Raw genomic sequence first — 23639 nt, forward strand, 5'->3', positions numbered from 1 at the left:
AGTCATCCGATTGTACCTCAATAACTAGTTTATCCAGGGATTCCTCTCTTCTGACTCATTTGTAATGATATCTATCTGTTGTCTGTTTTAATCTTTCTGTGGTTTTTATTGGAAATAGTAAAAAAACAAACAGACATGAAATCACTGATATCATTGACTAATACACCCTTGTACGTTTTCTTCATTTGACTTTTCTTTGCTGATTGTTTCATCTGAATGTTTAATCTGTTCCACCTCTTTAAGCTACATCAATAACCAATGTAATACGCCCCCTGGATTTGGTCACCACAGTCACACGGTCAAAGGGCAAGTCAGCCTCGCTGCTGCCTCCTGCTGGCCGCGCCCCGTCACTATCTGTCAAATCCTGTTACAGAGTGCTCTGGTGTCCAAGCTGGGTCATGGAGGGCCGGCGTCCTGCAGGGTTCAGCTCTCTCTCCCAGTTGTAGCACACCATGAGAGCTACGAAACGAAAGACATACATTGAAACAAACAATGAAGAAAAGAATAATCAAAAGGGGAGGAATTTATCAAGATTAGTTTACTAAGTTAGTCGAGTCTATTTAGTAGCACCTGTGTCGTTCACAACCCGCCTCCATTTTAACTGGACTTTCTGTGGTGGACCAAACAACACAGTTTGGTCTGGGTGAGCTTTGCTTTACCTTACCATCCTGGTGCGCTGTGGAACGTAGGACTTGGTAGAACCACGGCTAAACTAAGCTTTGAAAAGTCATAATCATTATCAATGAATGCTCTTTAATCTGAGCTTCCACCATTAAAATCCCTGTTCAGGTTTGCTGTAAAACCAAGCAGTTCTTCATTCCAGCTTCAAATGGAGAGAAAACTGGTTTTCCTGAAGCAAAACTTCTCACCTGCAGCCAATCAGGCAGTGAGAAAATATCATGCAATAAAGCCAGCAGTCTGCTCAGATGTTTCCTGATTGTTTTCAAATCCAGAGTGGAGCTTTTCAGCTTCTTCAGGAAGGAACAATGGACGAAACATTTGTTGAGTTTCAAAACAGCGAGCAAGAAGAGTCTCCACATCTGCACCTTGGTGGTCATGATCAGTGTCTGCTTCGTCTCACTCATAAGTGAGATTCATATGGAGACACAACACTGTGTTGGCAGGCCTGGGTAGCTCAGACGGTAGAGCATCTGACTTTTAACCTGAGGGTCCAGGGTTCAAATCCCTGTTCAGGCTGTTTGTGGGAAGAAACTTAAAACTGAGCAAGATGACTATTGCAGCAACACATCATCAGTAGGATAAAACTAAGCTGTCTCTTGATGGTCTACATCAGGGTGTCCAAGCTGGGTCCGAGAGTGCTGGTGTCCATCATGTTTTAGTTCTCTGCCTGCTTCAGCATACCTGAATCTAATGATGACATCATCACCAAGGTTGTGAAAAAGAACAATAATGAGCCTTTCATTACAAAGTGGATGGGAGAGGCACCGGATGGAGATAAATGGAGATCAAAGCTGGAGGAAATCTTGGATCTGAGCATCTCCATGGCAAAAGGCAATGATCTCCTTTGATCTGATAAGAGATCAGCACTGGAGCCATGGAGACGCTGAGATCAAAGGAAATCAGCTTTATTCAATCTTCAGCATTCACACTTGCATTTTCTTCTGGAAATACAAACATCTAGTTATTATTTTTATCATAACAGGTCTCTGATATCTGGAGGAGTCAGACCTTTCAGGGCTTTAAAAACAAGCAGTAGCATTTCAAAATCTCTTCTAAAACTGACAGGCAGCCAGTGAAAGGAAGTGGGGATTGGTGAAATGTGGTCCCTCCTCCTGGTGCCTGTTAAAAACCTGGTAGCAGCATTCTGCTCCAACTGCAGTCTTTGAACATTGAGCCTACTGATGCCAGAATAAAGGGAGTTACAGTAATCCAGCCTGGACCAGATGAAGGCATGTATTACTTTTTCCAGGTCTGCTGGGGAGAGGAATGACCTGATCTTGACTAGTCGTCTCAGCTGAGCAAAGCAGGATTGGTCTACCTTGATCACCTGACAGTCAAAGGACAGGTCGGAGTCGAACACCACACCTAAATTGTGGGCCTCTTTTCAAACATTGCTCAATGACCTACCAAGACTAGAGCAAAGGTTGTTAAAACCACCAGAACTGGGTCCATTGAGGGCGATCAAAATGATTTCAGTTTTTAAACCGTTCAGCTGTAAAAAGTTTTTGGACTTTGGTTCTTTACTTTTGTGAGGCAGGACAGGATAGAGGCAGAGTCCGTAGAGCAAGGCTTTATAGGGAAGTTCAGTTGAGTGTCGTCTTCATAAAAATGAAAGTTAACATTAAGGCCACCCAGAACAGAGCCTTGAGGGACCCCACAACAAAGAGCAGCACAAGAGGAAGAGGTCTCTCCAAGCTGAACAGAAAATGATCTGTCTGATAAATACCAGGAAAACTAGTTAAGAGCAACACCAGTGATGTCAACATGATTTTTCAGAGGGTTAATTAAAATCTTATGATTGACTGTATCAAATACTGAGTGATGGTCACAGCGCCTCCTTTGGTGTATTTTTAGCGTTGCATTACCTGGTGTCAGGTGTACTGCAGGAAAATATTTACATTTGATAGCAGTCTGATAAAAACATAAAAAAAAAAAAAAATTAAAATACAGGTTTGATTCTGATCTGAAAGAAATCAGACATGACAGTATTAATGAATAACCGTCAGCTGCGACTTTTATCTGACCAGGTTTGAGCACATTGTTGGTAAACTGCAGGTTGTGTGGCTGAGAGGTCCAAGGTGCTGGATTAAGGCTCCAGTCTCTCAGGAGGTGTGGGTTCAAAACCTTCTTCAAATGAGACACTGTCATCAGTTCTGCTCCTGGTACATTGGAGACTTACTCTTAGATCAGGGGAGTCCAAACTCAGATCCTGAAGGGCCTCAGCCCTGCATGTTTTTTATGTCTCCCTTCTTTAACACTCCTGAATGGTTCATCACCACATTCAGCACAGAGCTCCATAAGGAGCCACTCATTGCAATCAGCCATGTTGAAGCAGGGAGACGTGGAAAACATGCAGGACTGAGGCCCTCCAGGAACTGAGTTTGAGACCCTGATCTAGAGCATGATCTTTGACCCCATCAGCTCCCTGGGAGCTTCACCCTGTCACCAACTCATTCATACTCATCCTGTTTGAAATAAATCCTTTCCACCACTCAGTATGTGCCGGTACGTTATGATACAGTACGGGTTTTCATGTGTTTTCACTGACTAAAGTTGTGGATGGTACTGAAAGTACAGTACCAAACCGTCACCCTCATGCTTGATGATGTGGACTTGTTGGGTTTCTCCTGTAAAAACACCAAGAAATGACTGGGTTGTATTTGGTGCTATATAAGTAACGATGAACTGAATTAATGCAGTGAGGCACTGCTGGGATTTGAACCCAGGATCTCCTGTTTACTAGACAGGTACTTTGACCAGCTAAGCCACAGCGCCTCCTTTGGTGCAGTTCAGTACTGCATTACCTGGTGTCAGAACTTGTTAAAGTGAAACTCAGAGAGCAGATGGCATCGTACAGGTGTTCCTCACCTGTTGAACTAATGCTGGATTTCCAGAAGAGTGGCTTCATGACAGCTGGGGAACATCTGGACCTGATGTCACAAAGACTCCACACTGTGACATCACTGTGATGTCACAATGTGGAAGCATGGTAACAGACACATGACACTGACACAGAGTAACCCAGGATCCAGACAAGTGTAACCAGTGTGGATCAGGGCTGCTCCATGTGATGTGATCAGCTGAAACAGATGTTAACCAGGTGTGAACGGCCCAGAAAGACCTGATGAGACACACAAGCTGAAGAGGCTCTGACAGAACTCACTCAGAGACCTGAGTCACTTCTCTGTCTGACAAAACAAACTCCTCCACTTCTTATCATCTTCTTATCATTCTGATCATCCTGTCTTCTATCAGCTGTTCTTGTGATGATGTTTTGAGGCTCCGCCCCCCGTGTGAGCCTGTTTGTTTGTTGGAATATTAATTCCTCACTGTGACGGCAGCTTTTGTTGTCCTGCTGTTACTATGTTGTATCACTGGAACAAGGTGACTGTTACTCAGTACTACACTTATTATACAGTTCTTTACATGTGTGATCAGAGTCCTGCCCTGATCAATTCCATAGACCAATATACAGTCACAGTGATAGCGCCACCTGGTGGATGGACAGGATGTTCTGCAGAATGACGCAGTATTTCAACTTTTTTCAAAGATCAGGATGAAAAAATATCTTAACATTGTTTTCTGACTTTTTATCAAAATCCATGCAATTTGTCATGAGTGGAAGTAAAACTCTTCTGTAGTAACAAGTTGGTCTGAGTTTCTTAAAGAAACAAACATATTCAATGTTTTTACAGTTTGGATGTGATATTATCAGATAGTTCCGTCAATTCTTAAAATAAAAGAAGTGACCCCCACAAGTAGGTCAAGAAGTTTATGTTTTCTACTGCATGAATTTATTGATTTTTATGTATGTATGTATGTATGTATGTATGTATGTATGTACAGTGAAGAAAAAATAAGTATTAGAACAGCCTGCTATTTTGCAAGTTCTCCCACTTAAAACTCATGGAGGGTCTGACATGTTCATGGGAGGAGCATGTCCACTGTATGAGAGATAACCTAAAAAGAAAAATCCAGAAATCACAATCTATGATTTTTTAACAATTTATTGGTGTGATCCAGCTGAAAATAAGTATTTGAACACCTGCCTATCAGCTAGAATTCTGACCCTCAAAGACCTGTTAGTCCGCCTTTAAAAGTCCTCCTCCACTCCACTGGATTTTCCTGAATCAGATGCACCTGTGTGAGGTCGTTAGCTGCATAAAGACACCTGTCCACCCCATCCAATCAGTAAGACCCAAACATTCAGATTGGCTGAGAGCAAAGAGCTGTCCAAAGACACCAGAGACAAAACTGTACAACTCCACAAGGCTGGAAAGGGCTACGGAGAAATTGCAAAGCAGCTTGGTGAAAAAAGGTCCACTGTTGGAACCAGCATTAGAAAATGGAAGAAGCTAAACATGACGGACAGTCTCAATCGGAGTGGAGCCCCATGCAAGATATCACCTGGTGGGGTCTCAGTGAGGCTAAGAAAGGTGAGGAATCAGCACAGGACTACACGGCAGGACTTGGTCAATGACCTGAAAAGAGCTGGGACCTCTGTTTCCATGGCCACTGTTGGTAATACACTAAGACGTCATGGTTTGAAATCATGCATGGCACGGAAGGTTCCCCTGCTTAAACCAGCACATGTTAAGGCCCGTCTTAAGTTTGCCAATGACCATTTGGATGATCCAGAGGAGTCATGGGAGAACGTTCTGTGGTCAGATGAGACCAAGATTGACCTTTTTGGTCATAATTCCACTCTGCGTGTTTGGAGGAAGAAGACTGATGCGTACCATCCCAAGAACACCATCCCTACTGTGAAGCATGGGGGTGGTAGCATCATGCTTTGGGGGTGTTTTTCTGCTCATGGGACAGGACGACTGTACTGTATTAAGGAGAGGATGACTGCAGCCATGTATTGTGAGATTTTGGCCACAAACCTCCTTCCCTCAGTCAGATCATTGAAGCTGAGTCGTGGCTGGATCTTCTAACATGACAATGACCCAAAGCACACAGCCAGGAGAACCCAGGAGTGGCTTCGTAAGAAGCATATCAGGGTTCTGGAGTGGCCCAGCCAGTCTCCGGACCGAAATCCAATTGAAAATCTTTGGAGGGAGCTGAAAGTCCGTGTTACTCAGCGACAGCCCAGAAACCTGACTGATCTAGAGAAGATCTGTGTGGAGGAGTGGGCCAACATCCCTCCTGCAGTCTGTGCAAACCTGCTGAAGAACTACAGGGAACGTTTGACCTCTGTAACTGCAAACAAAGGCTACTCTACCAAATATTAACCTTGGTGTTCAAATACTTATTTTCAGCTGGATCACACCAATAAATTGTTAAAAAATCATAGATTGTGATTTCTGGATTTTTCTTTTTAGGTTCTCTCTCATACAGTGGACATGCTCCTCCCATGAACATTTCAGACCCTCCATGATTTCTAAGTGGGAGAACTTGCAAAATAGCAGGGTGTTCAAATACTTATTTTCTTCACTGTATATTTACAACATTGTCCATTTTAACCAAATGTCTGTATCATGAAATAATATAAATGACCTTTTACTTTAAATTACAATTAAACTGTGATCTTGAAATCACAGTACACTAAGCATGGCTTTTACTGCTCATCAACGTTCCTGGTACTTCCATCTGATTTACAACAGTTACTTCTGATTTACCACACCTTGTCTTTTAGTTCTTTCAAAGTAAAAGCATAAGCACTATACTACCATTACAACATAAAAAAACTTACTCATGAACCATTGTAAAAAAAATAACTTAATATCCAGGTCATTTACAAAGTCTATTTTCTGACATATTTGTATCGCTGCTAATCTCTTGTTGGTCATGCTGAGGTGATACAGTGGAGCATTTTCACTGGTTCTCTTCTTTATTCAAAGATTGTCATTCATTCAGAATGTCAGATTCTGATCAAAGTAAAGATCAAAGTTAAACAGCAAACACTATGTACAAAGTGTGTGTGCGTGCGTGCGTGCGTGCGTGCGTGCGTGCGTGCGTGCGTGCGTGCGTGCGTGCGTGCGTGCGTGCGTGCGTGCGTGCGGCGGTGGATTAGTGAAGGAGGGGGAGAGAGAGAAGGGAGTTAAAAAGTTCTGGGCCGGTCCACGTGAGTTAACACGCGGCTCCTTGTGTCTCCGTACGAAGTCCTGCGTCTGGATGGACGTGAATCCGTCTTGGAGACGGTGTGTTTTCTCAGGTCAGACTTTTATACCGGCGCATCATGGTCCGGCTCCCTGCTGTGCTCACCATGGCCTCGGCCAATCAGAGCGGGGTTGGCTTCAGAGTTTCCAGGGCATTTTCTACGGCTGTGGGTGGAGTTGGTGGATCCCCCTGGTGGTGAGGTGCAGGGATGCAGCTTCCAGGGAGGGGTTACCGTGGACCCCCTGGTGGGGGTCACGTGACCAATGGAAAATTTTTCCAGTGGCGACCAAATGTTCCTTTATCCTGAGGGGGTGAGCCATGGAGGCCAGGCCCAACACAATGAACCAACACATGAAGAGGAGGAGGAGGAGGAGAAGGAGGAGGAGGAGAAAGAAGAATAGGAGGAGGAGGAGGAAGAGGAGGAGGGGGAGGAGGAGGAAGAGGATGAGGAGGAGGAGGAGGAGGAAGAGGAAGAGGAAGAGGAAGAGGAAGAGGAAGAGGAAGAGGAGGAAGAAGAGGAAGAGGAGGAGGAGGAAGAGGAGGACGAGGAGGAGGATAAGGAGGAGGACGAAGAGGAAGAGCAGGCCGAGGAGGAGGAGGATGAGGAAGAGGAATAGGAGGAGGAGGAAGAGGAGGAGGAGGAGGAGGAGGAGGAGGAAGAGGAGAAGGAGGAAGAGGAGGAGGAGAAGCAGTCCGAGGAGGAGGAGCAGGCCGAGGAGGAGGAGGAAGAGGAAGAGGAGGAGGAAGAGGAGGAGAAGGAGGAGGATGAAGAGGAAGAGCATGCCGAGGAGGAGGAGGATGAGGAGAAAGAAGAGGAGGAGGAGGAAGTGGAGGAGGAGCAGGAAGAGGAGGAAGAGGATGAGGAAGAGGAAGATTAAGAGGAAGAGGAAGAGGAGGAGCAGCAAGAGGAGAAGCAGGCCGAGGAGGAGGAGGAGAAGGAAGAGGAGCAGGAAGAGGAGGAGGAGGCAAAGGAGGAGGACGAAGAGGAAGAGCAGGCCGAGGAGGAGGAGGAGGAGGAGGAGGAGGAAGAGGAAGAGGAAGAGGAAGAGGAGGAGGAAGAGGAAGAGGAAGAGGAGGAGGAGGAAGAGGAAGAGGAGGAGGAAGAGGAGGAGAAGGAGGAGGATGAAGAGGAAGAGGAAGAGCAGGCCGAGGAGGAGAAGGAGGAGAATGAGGAGAAAGAAGAGGAGGAGGAGGAGGAAGAGGATGAGGAAGAGGAAGATTAAGAGGAAGAGGAGGAGCAGCAAGAGGAGAAGCAGGTCGAGGAGGAGGAGGAGAAGGAAGAGGAGCAGGAAGAGGAGGAGGAGGAAGAGGAGGAGGAGGAGGAGGAACAGTCCGAGGAGGAGTAGGAGAAGGAAGAGGAGCAGGAAGAGGAGGAGGAGGAAGAGGAGGAGGAGGAGGAGGAACAGTCCGAGGAGGAGAAGCAGGCCGAGTAGGAGGAGGAGGAGGAGGAGGAGGAGGAAGAGCAGGAGCAGGATGAAGAGGAAGAGGAAGAGGAAGAGGTTCAGTCCACACAGTGATGGTTCTGCGTCACATCCAGAAGAACCCTGGTTCAATGCTGGACTCTCACAGCGTCCTCTCTGCTCTCCTCAGTGGATCTTCAGGACATATATTGTCTCCGACCTGACCTGTCCATCTCATTGAAATCCCGAGAGATCCTAGAAAGCAGAGAGCTCCCCGTCCACCTGCAGAGAGATGAGAGAGATGAGAGGTGATGAGGAGAGTCTCTGTGGAGCAGCCAGGACTTCAGTCCTGTCCACAGCAGCAGCTCAGAGCTCATGAAGGACCACCACTGTCAGACCAACACAACAAGCCTGAGGCTCCTCTGATTGGCTGACTGTGTCCTCTGCTGTCCAATCCTGAAGCTGCTCAGCGTTCTCCTCTCACAGCCTCACAGAGCAGTCAAACTCTGGATCTTTGTTCTCACACTAACTGTGTTTAGTAGAAACCTGCTGGAAGCAGCATGGACTCACTCCAACATCTACTGACCTGAGAGTCTGCAGGCTGCAGTCTGGACTCTGCTGAAGACCAACCAGCTGCTGCACATCTGGATACTCAAGGTCGTTGTAACGCAGGTCGAGCTCCTTCAGGAGGGAGGGGTTGGACTTCAGAGCTGAGGCCACAGAAGAACAGCTGATCTTTGACAACCTGCAGCCCCTCAACCTGAATAAAGAGAGAAAGCAGCAGAATGAATGAGGAGAACCAATCAGATGTGTTGATGGAGAAATGAGCAGCTCCACATTACTGTGTCCTGATCAATGAGCTGTTCTGTTGTTGTGGATCTTCATCACACTCATCCTCCACATGTCAGCACAACATTGCCACTCCTCCTCATGTCCACACACATCAGTAACAAGCTGCTGAGCTCAGTCCATCTCTCACTGCAGGATCAGAGTCTCACATCACAGCTGCTCACAAACATTTCTCCTTCTACAACAGTAACAGACAGTCAACTGACCCCAGAGTCTCCAGACTACAGAGTGGACTCTCCAGAAAACCACACAGCTGCTCAACTCCTGAATCCTGCAGATGGTTCTCACTCAGGTCCAGATGTTTCAGATGTTTCAGGAGGGAGGGGTTGGACTTCAGAGCTGAGGCCACAGAAGAACAGCTGATCTTTGACAACCCGCAGTAAATCAACCTGAATAAAGAGAGAAAGAAGTGAGATTAGAGGACAAAGTTTGATGTTGAAGTCATTGAGACTGAAGAAGGTTCAGACTGGAAGAGTTTAGAAATGTAAAGTCCAAACAGCTGAAGCCACCAGGAGGAGAAGAGTCTCATCAACATGCTGATCACTAACATGCTGCAGAGAACAGTCCATCTCTGTCCTCCAACATCTGGATCACAACACACACACACACACACACACACACACACACACACACACACACACACACACACACACACACACACACACACACACACACACACACACACACACACACACACACACACACACACACACACACACACACACACACACACACACACACACACAGTTATTGTGTTTTTATTCTTTCCTAAATATTTTAAACTCTAAAAGTTTTTCTTTAATGTTGAACAAGTGTGAATATTTCATTCCAAACTCTTCTATACTGAACTCCAAACCTTTCAACATTTGTTTCCTGAATATTTTATAACTTTGGGGTATATCTCAGTGTAGCTGTTGGTAAAATAAAGGGTTAAACATAGAACTATACAACATAGAACTAGGGTTGTCACGATACCAACATTCTGGTAACGATATCGATACCACCATGTAGTTCGATATGTTTCCAAATAAACAGAGAACACAAAAAATGTCATTAGATACAGCCTGTCTTAAGTACGACCAATGTCTTTAAATGGTTTGTCACTATGCAGTAATCTTTGACAAACTGCAGCCCCTCAACCTGAATAAAGAGAGAAAGTTTCCAGATGTGTGTCAGTAGTTTGGAGATAAACTCAATCACCCTCTTTACTGTTTTCATCTCCATTTAGTCTCAATCTGAAGATTTGGTTTTACATTTGATAATAATTTCTATGATTTCTTCCTTACTAATGAAATGTCTCTGGGTCTTTCTCTTTACACTCTTTAATAGATTCCATGTGTCTTTAATAGGATTCTTCTTTTCTTACATTTCACCACTTTTATTCATATTTATTTAAATCATTTCTTAGTTGTAGTTAACTTATTTATGTATTTCACATATTTATGTGCCACTTCTTTAGTTTAGTGTTTTATAGATTCTCTGTATCCTGTATTTTTCCTTTTGACAGAATCTTTTAATCCTTCTTTGATCAATAGATGATCTTTGTTATTGTTTTCTTTGTTTAACATTTCTTCCTAATTCTGCATTTCTTACAGCTTTATTCACATTGTTGTCTAGATATTCTGATTCCCAGTCACTTGTAATAAATAGCTCTTTTCCACCAGCTCCTACTCAGCCTTACTCCACTTGACCCTACTGGCCTTGCCTCTACTCCACTCAGCCTCACTTGTTTTCCATTACAATAGAACGACCACGGCGTGGGCGGAGTCATCGGAGCTTTCTCCGTCATGCACAAGTAATCACCCCGATGTGATGCTTCACTGTCCGGTGTTTCGGTTTCACTTGTCCTCCTGTTAACTGGTGACTTCTGCCACAAGCTGTTAGTAGCTACTGATGTTAAAATAAGAAAAACAAACCATACGATACTTTAAATTCTAATAGAAATGTGGTTAAACAGCGTTCACCAGGACAGCTGCAGACTTTGGTCCGTTTTTGTTTTTTATTGTGTTCAGGTTTAAAAAATGGCGGGTGAATGAGCAGCCTGCCGTCTCCTCGTCTTCGCTCGCTTGGAACCTCAGTGTACTACGGTGTACCATGAAAGTACCTGGTAGCAGGGACCATCATGTAGTGGGAAAGTGTCAAAAGTGAGTAGAGTCAAGTGGAGTAAGGCTGAGGAGGTGGAGCAGCACCTTAACCTATTTAAGGTGCTGCTCTGGTGAGGACAGGTAACTTGTTTAGAACGTATTCAGGAGCAACACTGATCAGGTCCAATCAGCAGTTTTTACTTTGGACATGTCAAAGTATTTATTTGATATCCACAGTCCAATTGTTGATTCCTGTCCTCAATGACTCGCCCAATACTGAGTTCCTCTACCACAATAAATGTTTCCTCCTACTGCCACTCTCCCTGGCCCGGTTCACAAACTGTGTCTGCACACCTGCCATCCATTAGGTGGAGGCTTTAGAACCTCCACCTTGCCCTAGCTCTGTACTCTGGACTGTCTGTATTACAATCTGTTGTCCTGATTGTTTTGTAAACAGTTGATGTTGTTGGGAACACTGGTTGTACATCAGGCAATTTGACTGTTGATAATGATGAGTAACAGTGATATGAACACTTTATTCAGTAATGAGTAATCTAACGAGTTACTATTTCAAAACCAGTAATGAGATTAAAGTTACTTCTCCAAATCACCATGCATTACTATTGCAGCATTATTATTGTCACGTTACTATTGTAGCATTACTAGTGTAGCGTTACTATTGTGGCATTACTATTGTGGCCTTATTATTGTAGCATTACTATTGTGGCGTTACTATTGTAGCCTTACTATTGTACCGTTAGTAATAAAGCATTACTATTGTGGCATGACTATTTTAGTGTTACTATTGTAGCATTACTATTGTGGCGTTACTATTGTAGCCTTACTATTGTAGCCTTACTATTGTGGCATTACTATTGTGGCATTACTATTTTAGAGTTACTATTGTAGCGTTACTATTGTAGCATTACTATTGTGGCATTACTATTATAGCATTACAATTTTAGCATTAGTATTGTAGCATTACTATTGTAGCATTACTATAGTAGCATTACTATTGTAGCGTTACTACTGTAGCATTACTATTGTGGCATTACTATTGTAGCATTACTATTGTAGCATTAGTATTGTAGCATTACTATTGTAGCGTTACTATTGTAGCGTTACTATTGTAGCATTACTATTGTGGCATTACTATTGTAGCATTACTATTGCAGCATTACTATTGCAGCATTACTATTGTAGCATTACTATTGCAGCATTACTGTTGTAGCATTACTATTGTGGCATTACTATTGTGGCATTACTATTGTGGCATTACTATTGTGGCATTGCTATTGTAGCATTACTATTGTAGCCTTACTATTGTAGCATTACTATTGTAGCATTACTATTGTAGCATTACTATTGTGACATTACTATTGTGGCATTGCTATTGTAGCCTTACTATTGTAGCATTACTATTGTAGCATTACTATTGTAGCATTACTATTGTAGCATTACTATTGTGGCATTACTATTGTAGCATTACTATTGTGGCATTACTATTGTGGCATTGCTATTGTAGCCTTACTATTGTAGCATTACTATTGTAGCATTACTATAGTAGCATTACTATTGTAGCATTACTATTGTGGCATTACTATTGCAGCATTACTATTGTAGCATTACTATTGTAGCATTATTATTGTAGCATTACTATTGTAGCATTACTATTGTAGCATTACTATTGTAGCATTACTATTGTAGCGTTACTACTGTAGCATAACTATTTTAGCATTACTATTGTAGCATTACTATTGTGGCATTAGTATTGTAGCATTACTATTGTAGCATTACTATTGTAGCATTACTATTGTGGCGTCCAGCAGGATGAGTTTCTTCTCTACAAAGACACTTTATTATTAAACAGAAGCGGCTGCTCGTTCTCTCCTCCAAACTAACAGACACACACAGAGCATGCTGTCTGACCTGACCCGCCCCCTTCTCCACTCTCAGCCAATCACAGACCAACTTGCTCTAATGGTGCGTTCAGGTGACACAAAATAATTGGAACCAAGAAATGTCAACACTAAACTATATCATTGCTACAAGAACTGCAGAGATGTTGAACTCTTTTTGTATTTTTTTTCTTTTTCAATCAATCAATCGATCAATGAAAGACTTTATTTGTCCCCTAGGGGGGAAATTAAAAGGTTGAATAGCACAAATAGTCCAAATATACAAATATATAAATAGATAAATAGTGCAACAACAGACTACAACTACATCACCACGTAAATAACTAGCTGCAATAGTAACAATCTGATAATAAAAGCGTGAGTCAGTTATAAATACAACAAAGAATGAAGGTCAAAGGTTAAATATGTATCAGCAGGTGCAGGAGGCAGTGGTCAGCAGAGCTTTTGGCAAAACTGGTTGTAATTTCTATGTTCAGAGGATGGGGTGTTGTCGACAGCTGTTAATAAATGTGTAATCTAACTTAGTTACTTTTAAAAACAAGTAATTAGTAAAGTAACTAGTAATCAGTAATTAGAATACTTTTTCAAGGTAACTGTGTCAACACTGATTAGTGATGATCAAAGAGTCATGGATCATGAACAAAAAATGGAATCTGATGTGCATCAGAAAACCTCGGGGCACCACCTGTTTAACAGGAAATGATGCCAATTTATATCAGTCTCATCAAGATAGACCAAACAAAACTATTCATTGGAATTTGAAGTCATAGTAAAATTAATAACAATTAACACAATTAATCATAAAGGATGAAGAATTTCAGAGTTCCTGACATAGAAGAGGTCGACATTTCATCCACCCTTGTACACATTAATAAGACAGCAAGTAGTGACAGTAGGATTCCTAAGATTATATTCATTTAAAATGAAAAGAAGAAAACTACACAGGTTCTGTGTGAGGGTCAGAAAGTAAAGACAGTGGTTCATGAAGCTTCATCTGGCCATCACTAGAATAAACTATTCTATTCTATTTTGTCCCGTCGCTGTGCTTCACTCCACTGATTTGACTGGTTGCTTCATAAGAAGTACTGGTCACTGTGAGGCTCTTGCCTCTGCTCTCTCATCCTCCTCTCTTTCCTTGGTGGATCCTCAGCCTCCTAAGTGATGATATTTTCATCCAGCCACAGGAGCACACCTGAAGTGAGTGTCCTGCTGCTGCTGGGCTTGTCTCATGTGTGGTGTTCTTGCTCGTAGTCGTGTCGGTGTCAGAGTCTGAGGCAGAACTCTGTGACATGGAGCATCACAAACACAGTGAGTGGAGGAAGTAAAGCTGCTGCTCTCCACCTGAACTTACACTGGAAACTTTACTTTGTAGTTTTACTTCCTGATTAATAGAGGAGAAAATATCAAGAGGCTGCAGTGTTCTACTGAGATGTTTTACTGATGTTCTAGAGATGTGAGCAGGAGAACAGAGAGTGGTGGATATTAATGATCAATAATGTCAGAACCTGAGAGCTTCCAGTTTACAGTGAGGACTCTCCAGTCCAGCCGACAGCAGCTTCACTCCTGAATCCTGCAGGTTGTTGTTACTCAGGTCCAGATGTGTCAGACTGGAGGACTGAGAGCTGAGGACTGAGGACAGAGCTCCACAGCTTCTCTCTGACAGACCACAGCCGCTCAACCTGAAGAAGAAGCAACAATGAAAACCAGTTCAATGTTTGTCATGGACTCAGTTCTACATATTTGTTCATGACCCACGTACACAGCTTTGTTGGAGGCTTTGACCACTGGCAGCAGCTTCAGAAGAGCCTCCTCTGAAGCAGAGTATTTCTTCAGGTCAAACTCCTTCAGATCTTCTTCTGATGACAGTAAGATGAAGACCAGAGCTGACCACTGAGCAGGAGACAGTCTATCAGTGTAGAGACGTCCTGATCTCAGGGACTGTTGGATCTCCTCCACCAGAGAACCATCGTTCAGTTCATTCAGACAGTGGAACAGATTGATGTTTCTCTCTGCAGACAGATTCTTACTCAGCTTCTTCTTGATGTACTGGACTGTTTCCTGATTGGTCTGTGAGCTACTTCCTGTCTGTGTCAGCAGACCTCGGAGGAGACTCTGATTGGTCTGCAGTGAAAGACCCAGGAGGAAGCGGAGGAACAAGTCCAGGTGTCCATTTGGACTCTTCAATGCCTCGTCCACTGCTCTCTGATGGACATGGTGGAGATTGTTCTCCATCAGGACTGTTTGTTGTTGTTCATCCAGGAGGTTGATTCCAGAGCTGATGAAGGTCTGATGGACATGAAGAGCAGCCAGAAACTCCTGAAGGCTCAGATGGATGAAGCAGAAGACCTTGTCCTGGTACAGACCTTGCTCCTCTTTAAAGACCTGTGTGAACATTCCAGAGTACAGTGAGGCTGCTCTGAGATCCAGGCCAGACTCTGTCAGGTCGGAGTCATAGAAGATCAGATTTCCTTTCTGCAGCTCATCAAAAGCCAGTTTTCCCAGAGACTCCACCATCTCCCTGCTCTCTGGACTCCAGTGTGGATCTGTGGCAACTCCTCCATCATACTTGACCTTCTTGACTTTGGCCTGGACCACCAGGTGGTGGATGTACATCTGAGTCATGGTCTTGGGCAGCTCTCCTCCCTCTCTGCTCTTCAACACCTCCTCCAGAACTGTAGCAGTGATCCAGCAGAAGACTGGGATGTGGCACATGATGTGGAGGCTTCGTGAGGTCTTGATGTGGGAGATGATCCTGCTGGCCTGCTGCTCCTCTCTGAACCTCCTCCTGAAGTACTCCTCCTTCTGTGGGTCAGTGAACCCTCGGACCTCCGTCACCATGCCGACACAGTCAGGAGGGATGTGATTGGCTGCTGCAGGTCGTGTGGTGATCCAGAGGCGAGCAGAGGGAAGCAGGTTCCCCCTGATGAGGTTTGTCAGCAGCACATCCACTGAGGTGGACTCTGTAACATCAGTCAGGATCTCAGGGTGCTGGAAGTCCAGAGGGAGTCGACACTCATCCAGACCGTCAAAGATGAAGAGCACCTGGAGGTCTTCAAAGCTGCAGAGTCCTGCTTCTTTGGTTGGAGTGAAGAAGTGATGAACAAGTCCCACCAAGCTGAACTTCTTCTCCTTCAGCACATTCAGCTCTCTGAAGGTGAATGGAAATGTGAAGTGGACGTCCTGGTTGCTTTGGTCTTCAGCCCAGTCCAGAGTGAACTTCTGTGTCAGGACTGTTTTCCCAATGCCAGCCACTCCCTTTGTCAGCACTGTTCTGATTGGTGGAGATCTTCCAGGTGAGGCTTTAAAGAGGTCTCCTGCTCTGATGCTGCTTTCTGCTCTGGCTGCTCTCCTGGATGCTGTTTCAATCTGTCTGACCTCATGTTCCTCATTGACCTCTGCAGTCCCTCCCTCTGTGATGTGGAGCTCTGTGTAGATCTGCTTCAGGAGGGTGGACTCTCCTGCTTTAGAGAGCCCCTCAAACACAACCTGGAACCTCTCCTTCAGGGCACATTTCACCTTCTGTTGGCAGACTCCAGCAGAAGTTCCTGAAAAGAAGAAAGCAGGAATGAGTTGAGTGTGTTTGACATTGAATGTGAAGATGACAGTGTGTTAGTGGAGATGTTTCTCCTCCATCAGCTCCATCCAGCTCCTCAGTGGAGACCAAACAGCCTCTGATCTGATGCAGATGTTTGCATCACATGAGCAGCAGAGTTCAGGAACTCTCTTTGTGTCTCCTCTTCTCTGCTGCTTGTTTTGGACTTTCTGCCTGTTTCACACTTTCTGTGTCTGACCTGGAAATGACCTGTGTTCTCTGGATGGACTCATTTTCTGACTGCTTTCTGCTCCAGCTGAGAACATTTCAGCTTCATCTCCATCCTGGGAAATGAGATGTCAGGAAAGGTCGAATCAGCATTTATAACGCTCCACAGAAAGAAGCTTTTATAGGAGATGGGGTCCAAGGAGGCCCAGGGCAACTGGACACAACTCTGAGTTCAGGATGCCCAAGAGCAAGGCCTTTGGGGAAGAAGCAAGAGGAAATGGTTTTACCAGATGTGAAATAACAAAGCAGCAGAGTGCAGCCAGCTTTCAATGCAGCAGCTCTAAATGTGTGTGCGTGTTAATGTGTTTTAATGATCTGTGTTTGACTATGAGAGGTCAAAGTGAGATAAAGGAAAATAAAACAGACGTTGGTAATGAGGTAATGATTCAAATGGTTGGGAAAGGTGTTTTTAATTGTACAAATTGGACTATTACTGGAAAAACTTGTGAAATGTACTAAAGGTAGAAAAGTCGTTGTAACGACTTTCACAAAATACTGTCATGCCCTCCACTTCTCAAACCTAATTTGGTCCATTGGCACCATCTGGTGGCCTCCCTGCCTCATGGGCATGACCTCACCTCCAATAAACTCAACTGCTTCCAGCTGCGGCGGGGAGTGGCCTCCCCACCTGCACCTCTATATAAACACCAGTTGAACATGAACCGACGCCAAACCGTAAAATACTTCAGCCAGGTCCTATGCGTAACTGGATTCCTGTCTGCCTCCTGCCTGCCTGGAACTACGATCCCCTCTAACCTTCCCACTCTGCAGCTGAGTCTCCCCACTCCTGTGCCAGACTCCTCCGCCCGTCCTCTTTGGCTGCGATCGTTTGTACTTTGTTTTCTAGTAGTTTTTCCGTCAGGAGTTTCCCGATCGTTTTCTGTTTTCTTCTTGGTTTTAGTTTTTGCCTTAGTAGGGTTTTTTGTTCCCGCCCTTTTAGTTTAAATAAATCCGTAATTCAAATTCTGTGTCTCCTGTTTTGCTGTCTGCACTTGAGCCTCAGTTCCGTCCCATGACAAATACGGACGTTTCCCAGCAGTGATGCCTGTTAGAAGTCACGTACACCTATGCAAAGTTGTGAAACCAATGATGAAGGTTGGTGAAATGTGGGCACCAATCCTGTGAAGTTGACTGTGTATGTTTCCATTATGTAAGTCTGTATGTAAATCAGGGCTAGAAAAGATGTTTCCAAACTGCTACTGGGTATTTCGGGGGATTTTGTAGGGAGAGGACTCCCCGTTGCCTGGTAGAATCAGAGGACTGCTTTGGACAATAGATATTGACAGTCAGAAAGTGTTTCACTTGAAGCAGAAAACTCTCTCTGGATTATACTCTGTGGAGTGAAGATTACCACACCAAGCCACAAGCAGAGTCGTTCATTGCAGGGACGCAAAATATCCTTCCTAAACACCCCACATCCTGAATTTAAAAAGGTTTAGTTGATTTTCCCTTCTTATCTATGATGTGGATTATACCATTTACACCTGGATTTCAGAATTCAGATTTCTCAATTACAGCATTTTTTCTTTTTTTTACCCGTTTTTTCCTTTTTTTAGGGAGCGAGCAGAAAGGCCGAGGCCGCCTGGAGGCCAGGACCCTATTGTATTTGTAATCTTTCTTCTTCTTATTCTCTTTTATTTGCTGCAAACTTGCATATAAACTCACCAAATTTGGCACGCTCATAAAGACTGCCAATAGAATTAAGGAAATGTAAAAATTAAACCCCAGAATGCTTAAATGTCTCTCTAGCACCACCTCAAAAAACCAAAACGGGCACCATGGCCCGTAGAAATTTCGTAGAGAGATCAAACCGAAGCTCAATTGTTCGTCTCATTGAGACCTAAAAATCACGTGCCGTTACCCCAGACCTAAATCCAACAGGAAGTCCGCAGTTTTCCTTTCAAAGTACAATTTTCTACCAAAAACGGCCCTCAACCTTTGAAGGAGAATACATTTGACCCCCTAAACATGCTCAAGGACTCACCAAATTAGGCATGCTCATTAACACTGGATAACATAAGAAAATGTAAAAATGAACCCCCAGAGAGCCAAAATGTGCTCTTTAGCACCACCTATAAGCACGACCACAGCCACCAAAAACACTTAAACAGCAACCATGGCCTTTAGGAATGTCGTAGAGAGATCAAACTAAAACTCAATTGTTTGTCTCATCGAGCCTGACAAATCACCTGCTGGAACCCCTGACCTAAATCTGACAGGAAGTCCGTAATTTGCCTTTCAAAATAAGATTCGCGAACGCGAGCTAATCTGAGCACAAATATCTATTGACTTCATAAACCTACTAAATGACAGAAAAGACTCTCCTCCTCAATAATCCCCAATATCATTTTCAGTCATGGAGCGGTTCTGTTTTTATTAGCCGTCAAAGTTTTGAACACCAAATCCCGCCTCCTCGTCCACGTGGCTTTTGATGAAAATACACCAATACATAGGTACTGGTGTTGCGTTTTGAATGAGGGGATACTTTTGTTTTTATTTTAAACGGTTCTCCATTAACAATCGTTTTTTCAAGAGGTCCGCATCAGCAGTGCTGATTCTCTCTCACGGCTGCATGCCAAGCTGAGACGGAACACACACACACACACACACACACACACACACAGACTTGTGTTGCAATACTGCCCTCGTGTGACGAGTTGAAAAACATCCAACTGTGATGTAGGAGAAAGGTGTGTTCATGGAAGAATCTGTTAAGTGTAGCTCTATGAAGTGGTTCTGTGTCTATAGTTCTATGTCTAAAGTTCCGTGTGTTGTTGGTAGTGACCCGGTCGGAGCTCGCCCGCTCACAGGGATTCGTATCCCGTGATTGTAGAGCAATAGTGGAAATAAAGCCGAGTTCAGCTTTTGAAGCTCCTGCCTTGTTGCCTAATCCTTGGGCGTGTTAACCCGGACCACTAGAACCAAGTTACCTGTTACTAACCAGACGTCACGAGCTCTAGCTATGCTTCCAGGCTGGACAGCTATAAAGGGAACACTTGTCTCCACTCCTTGTTATTTGACTCGGCCATTGGACTCGCAACATATTTTAATCATCTTGATTTCGTCCAACTCTGTTTTTAAACCTGGGTTGAGCTTGAATCATTTTTTAATGATTTTAATTTAATATTTCTTTAATTGACTCAAACCTTCAGACATCATTTGGACTGTAAATCTTCTAAAAGGACGGCTGAAAAACAGAGCACAACTTTGGAAGCTTTGGAAGATACTGCCTTGTACTGCCACCACCACCACCACCACCCTGCCCAGTGGGTGTTCCAGAGCGCTCGGTGGCGGGTGAGGGGGGGAGGGGCTCATTTTATGCCCACAAATCCAAGCTTTCACTTACAGTAGTATGTGGTTTGTTTAGTAGTTACTGATGAAGCAAAAGTCTGGCTTCATGAGAAAGAAGTTCTATTAATGATGCGTCTCATAGCGGAGCGCCCCCTGCTGTCTCATGCAGACCTCAGCCTGCGGTCAGAACGCCATACAAGACCTGGAAGTGAAGTTAGTTACAATCATGTTCCATGATTACTTCATAAAATACTCTGGCTTCACTTCCATGCAGTAATGTAACATAATGATCCCAAAGATCCCTGCAGAGGGGCGGAGCCTCCAGCACAGGGTGGAGGAGGAGGAGGAGGAGCAGGAGGAGGAGGAGGAGGAGGAGGAGGAGGAGGAGGAGGAGGATCAGGAGGAGCAGGAGGAGGAGGAGGATCAGGAGGAGGAGGAGGTGCAGGAGGAGCAGGAGCAGGAGATGGCATGCTCTTTGTGAGATAAGACCAGGTTCCAGGTCAGGGACACCTGGGGAGGAACCTGTGTGATTTCCAGGTGAAGAACACTTAAAGGCCCCGACGGGCCATGGGGCGAGGTCCCGACAAACGCTGCTTACAGCTTTCATTTTCTTTGTTTTTCCTCTTTGTTTTTGTTTTCCAAATTTTTATTTCTTATTTCTATTTCTATTTCTATTTCTTTTTCTTTTCTTTGTTTTGTTGTTTATATTTTTTCCAATTTATTAATTTTCCCCTCTATATTTTAATTTTTTTCAAGCTCCTGTTCTTCCCATTTTTTAGTGTTATGGATTTCTATCTTGGTTTTTAGTTCAAAATTTCCCCAATTTTCCCAGGTTATTTGTTTTTTCCTTTTTGAACAAGATTTTTCCCTTACGAACAAGATTCTGGATTTTTGATAGTTGATATTATAGGAAATGTAGCGGCTTGGGACACTTCAGTTCTCTTCTCCTCTCATTCACAGCAGTAGTTGCTGACAGGTTGCTAAAACCATGACCACAGAGGTGCTGCAGAGAGGATGAACTGGAAACGTCTCCCCTCTGTCTCACCGAGCTCAATGGAAGTCCAGGTTAAGATATTTTATGTTTTTTCACTTGCGGGCCTACTTTAGTTTAAAACTAATTATGTTTACTTATATACCATTTGATGTACTCTATAAAAGCATTGTAATATTCAATATTAATCTACTTGCATTATTGCTGCATGCTTTGCCCTTTCCCAAGCTTTAATAAAGCAGAACATCATGTAATTAAAGTACTAAACGGTGGACAGTCCTGATTTCCAACGTTCTCAACGGGATTTAAAGGTTCTGATGTGTGCTCCAAACAAAATACTCTTACAGGGTACTCCAGCAGAGTTGAAGTAAATAAAACCATGTCCTTGAGACCTACGCCAGGTCACTAAAGAATTTCTCTGAAACCTAACAAATGCAGGTGGAACCCAGAGGAAAGCAGTAGTGAACCAGGGTGTCTGCTACGTCGGCCTATCAGCTGGGCTGCTGTGCTGGGTGGCATATCCAGATGAAGAGAGGGATGACTCTGGAATGAAAACTGAGAGTATTCAGAGCTAATCTCCTCGCCTGCCAGCTTAAACAGACACCGAGAAGATTGTCCTCTGTCTGTTAAAAAAAAGTGGGGGCTCGGGATCCGGACCCTTTAAATGGAGACCTGGTAAAATATCATTCTGGGTTTGACAGAGATCAAATCCTCTTACTGCTCCACAGACGCTCAGCCAGCTCCTCCTGCTTCATCCTCCTCAGGAAGTCCAGGGTGATCCTCAGAAATGACTCTCTGCTGCTCCTCTGCTCTTCATCCTCATCCTCCCTCTCACTCTCTGAGCATGCTGGGTAATCTGGACTCAGGAGCTTCTTCATCTTCTTCAGCTCCTTCTTCATGAAAGTCACCATGTTGTCCTCCAGCAGCTGGAACAGAGAAACATCTGGAGTTGACTTTGAGCTGAAACTGAAGCCAGATTGAGATGTGAGTGTAAATCCAGTGCAGAGAGCAGGATGGACAACATGTGAAGCCAAATCACACTTCATGTGGGATCTCCAGCAGAAGCAGCTTCAAGCATCAGTGAAGACTGGAAGCTGGATGAAGGTTGGACTGTTTCACTTTGGACCTGAATGGATCTAATAAGCTGAGTGTCTGTTTCATGTTTCAGCTGGAAGTCACAGCAGCTTCTTCTGTCTCATGATGTGACAGTAAAGTGTTGAATGGAGACGTGTTCTCACCATAAATGTGGAGTCCAGATGTCTTTGATGCTGAGGGGCGGAGCCACCAGGGAGAAGCTGGGAGCTCTGCTGGCTCATGCTGCAGAAACATGTTGACTTTGTTAAAGCTGCTGTGTGGTGTGATGAGGAATCCTGAGACAAACACTGATTCTCACCCCTCATCACCACTTCCTGCTCCACATTTAAAGGTATAGAGTTCCTCCTTAGACCGGTCACTCTTCATGGACACACAGCTGGATGGAAACCCAGAGTCAGAGCTAAAAACAAACACAACATCAGGAACAGACTGACTGGAACAATGGAAGATACATGGAAGAACTGAGACTTTGATTCTCTAAGTCAGACTTTGTGAAAATACTGTGAGGATATTTAATAGTTAGAAACTGTAGTTCCACATTTAAAGGTACTCTACCAGAAAAACAATCTTCAAAATGTACTTCCCATAAAACAGATCCCTTCTGCAGAGAGAATAAACCAAAACACCAAAACAAGACCATCAACACTCATTTGGACTCATTTCCAACCTGCAGTTTCCCAAATCGATCCACCAAAGTTGATGTTTACAAACCAAACATCAAACTGTGTTGATGTTTCCTAACTGACATCATCTTGGGAAATCTGCCACAAGGGTTTCTGGGATATCAAAGATGGCGTCGCAGAAGCTGAAGCAAAATGATGAAGATTGGACCGATTCAGCCCAAAATAAAAGACTGGACTTTCTCAGAGAAAGAGGATTAGAACCTCCAGAATATTCTTAAATGTTGTGAAACTGATCATTAATCAGCAAGAGGTCAACACACTGGTATGTTCCTTTAAATTTAAATGCTGGAATTATGTGTTTGTGTGAGTGTCATGACCAATTCCATTCAGAAAGGTATTAATGTATTAGAGATCAACATCAACAACTGAAACTGGATCCTACATGTTTCATGTTTCCCAAATGGATTCTGGTCAAATAACTTTAAAGTTAAAAAGTCAGCATATTTCCCCCCTGGTAACATCAACAACTGTTGCTCCTCCCTCTCACCCAGCAGCATCTCCACACTGCTCCACACCCTGGTCACCAGCCAGCAACTCTGGAACTTCTTCTCAACCAACATCCAAATCATCCAATCACTGACAACTTTCAAATCTTGTCTTCAAACTTTCAAACCAGCAGATTCATCATCAAAATAGGACTTTAGAAAGAGTGTAGGATCAGACTTTGCTGCTCAGTTTGCAGTTTGGACTCTTGTACTAAAATACTGGAAGTGAATCTTAGAGT

At 43.9% G+C, this 23639-nt stretch overlaps 1 protein-coding gene across 1 annotated transcript in view; it reads right to left on the reverse strand.

Annotated features, from left to right (window-relative positions):
* LOC308128372 (NACHT, LRR and PYD domains-containing protein 3-like) overlaps positions 1 to 23639 on the reverse strand; it is a 532150-nt gene that overhangs the window by 506329 nt on the left and 2182 nt on the right. The window lies entirely within an intron of this gene.

The sequence above is a fragment of the Lipophrys pholis genome (genome assembly GCF_963383615.2).
Source record: "Lipophrys pholis genome assembly, contig: SCAFFOLD_24, whole genome shotgun sequence".
In the NCBI taxonomy this organism is placed as follows: domain Eukaryota; kingdom Metazoa; phylum Chordata; class Actinopteri; order Blenniiformes; family Blenniidae; genus Lipophrys; species Lipophrys pholis.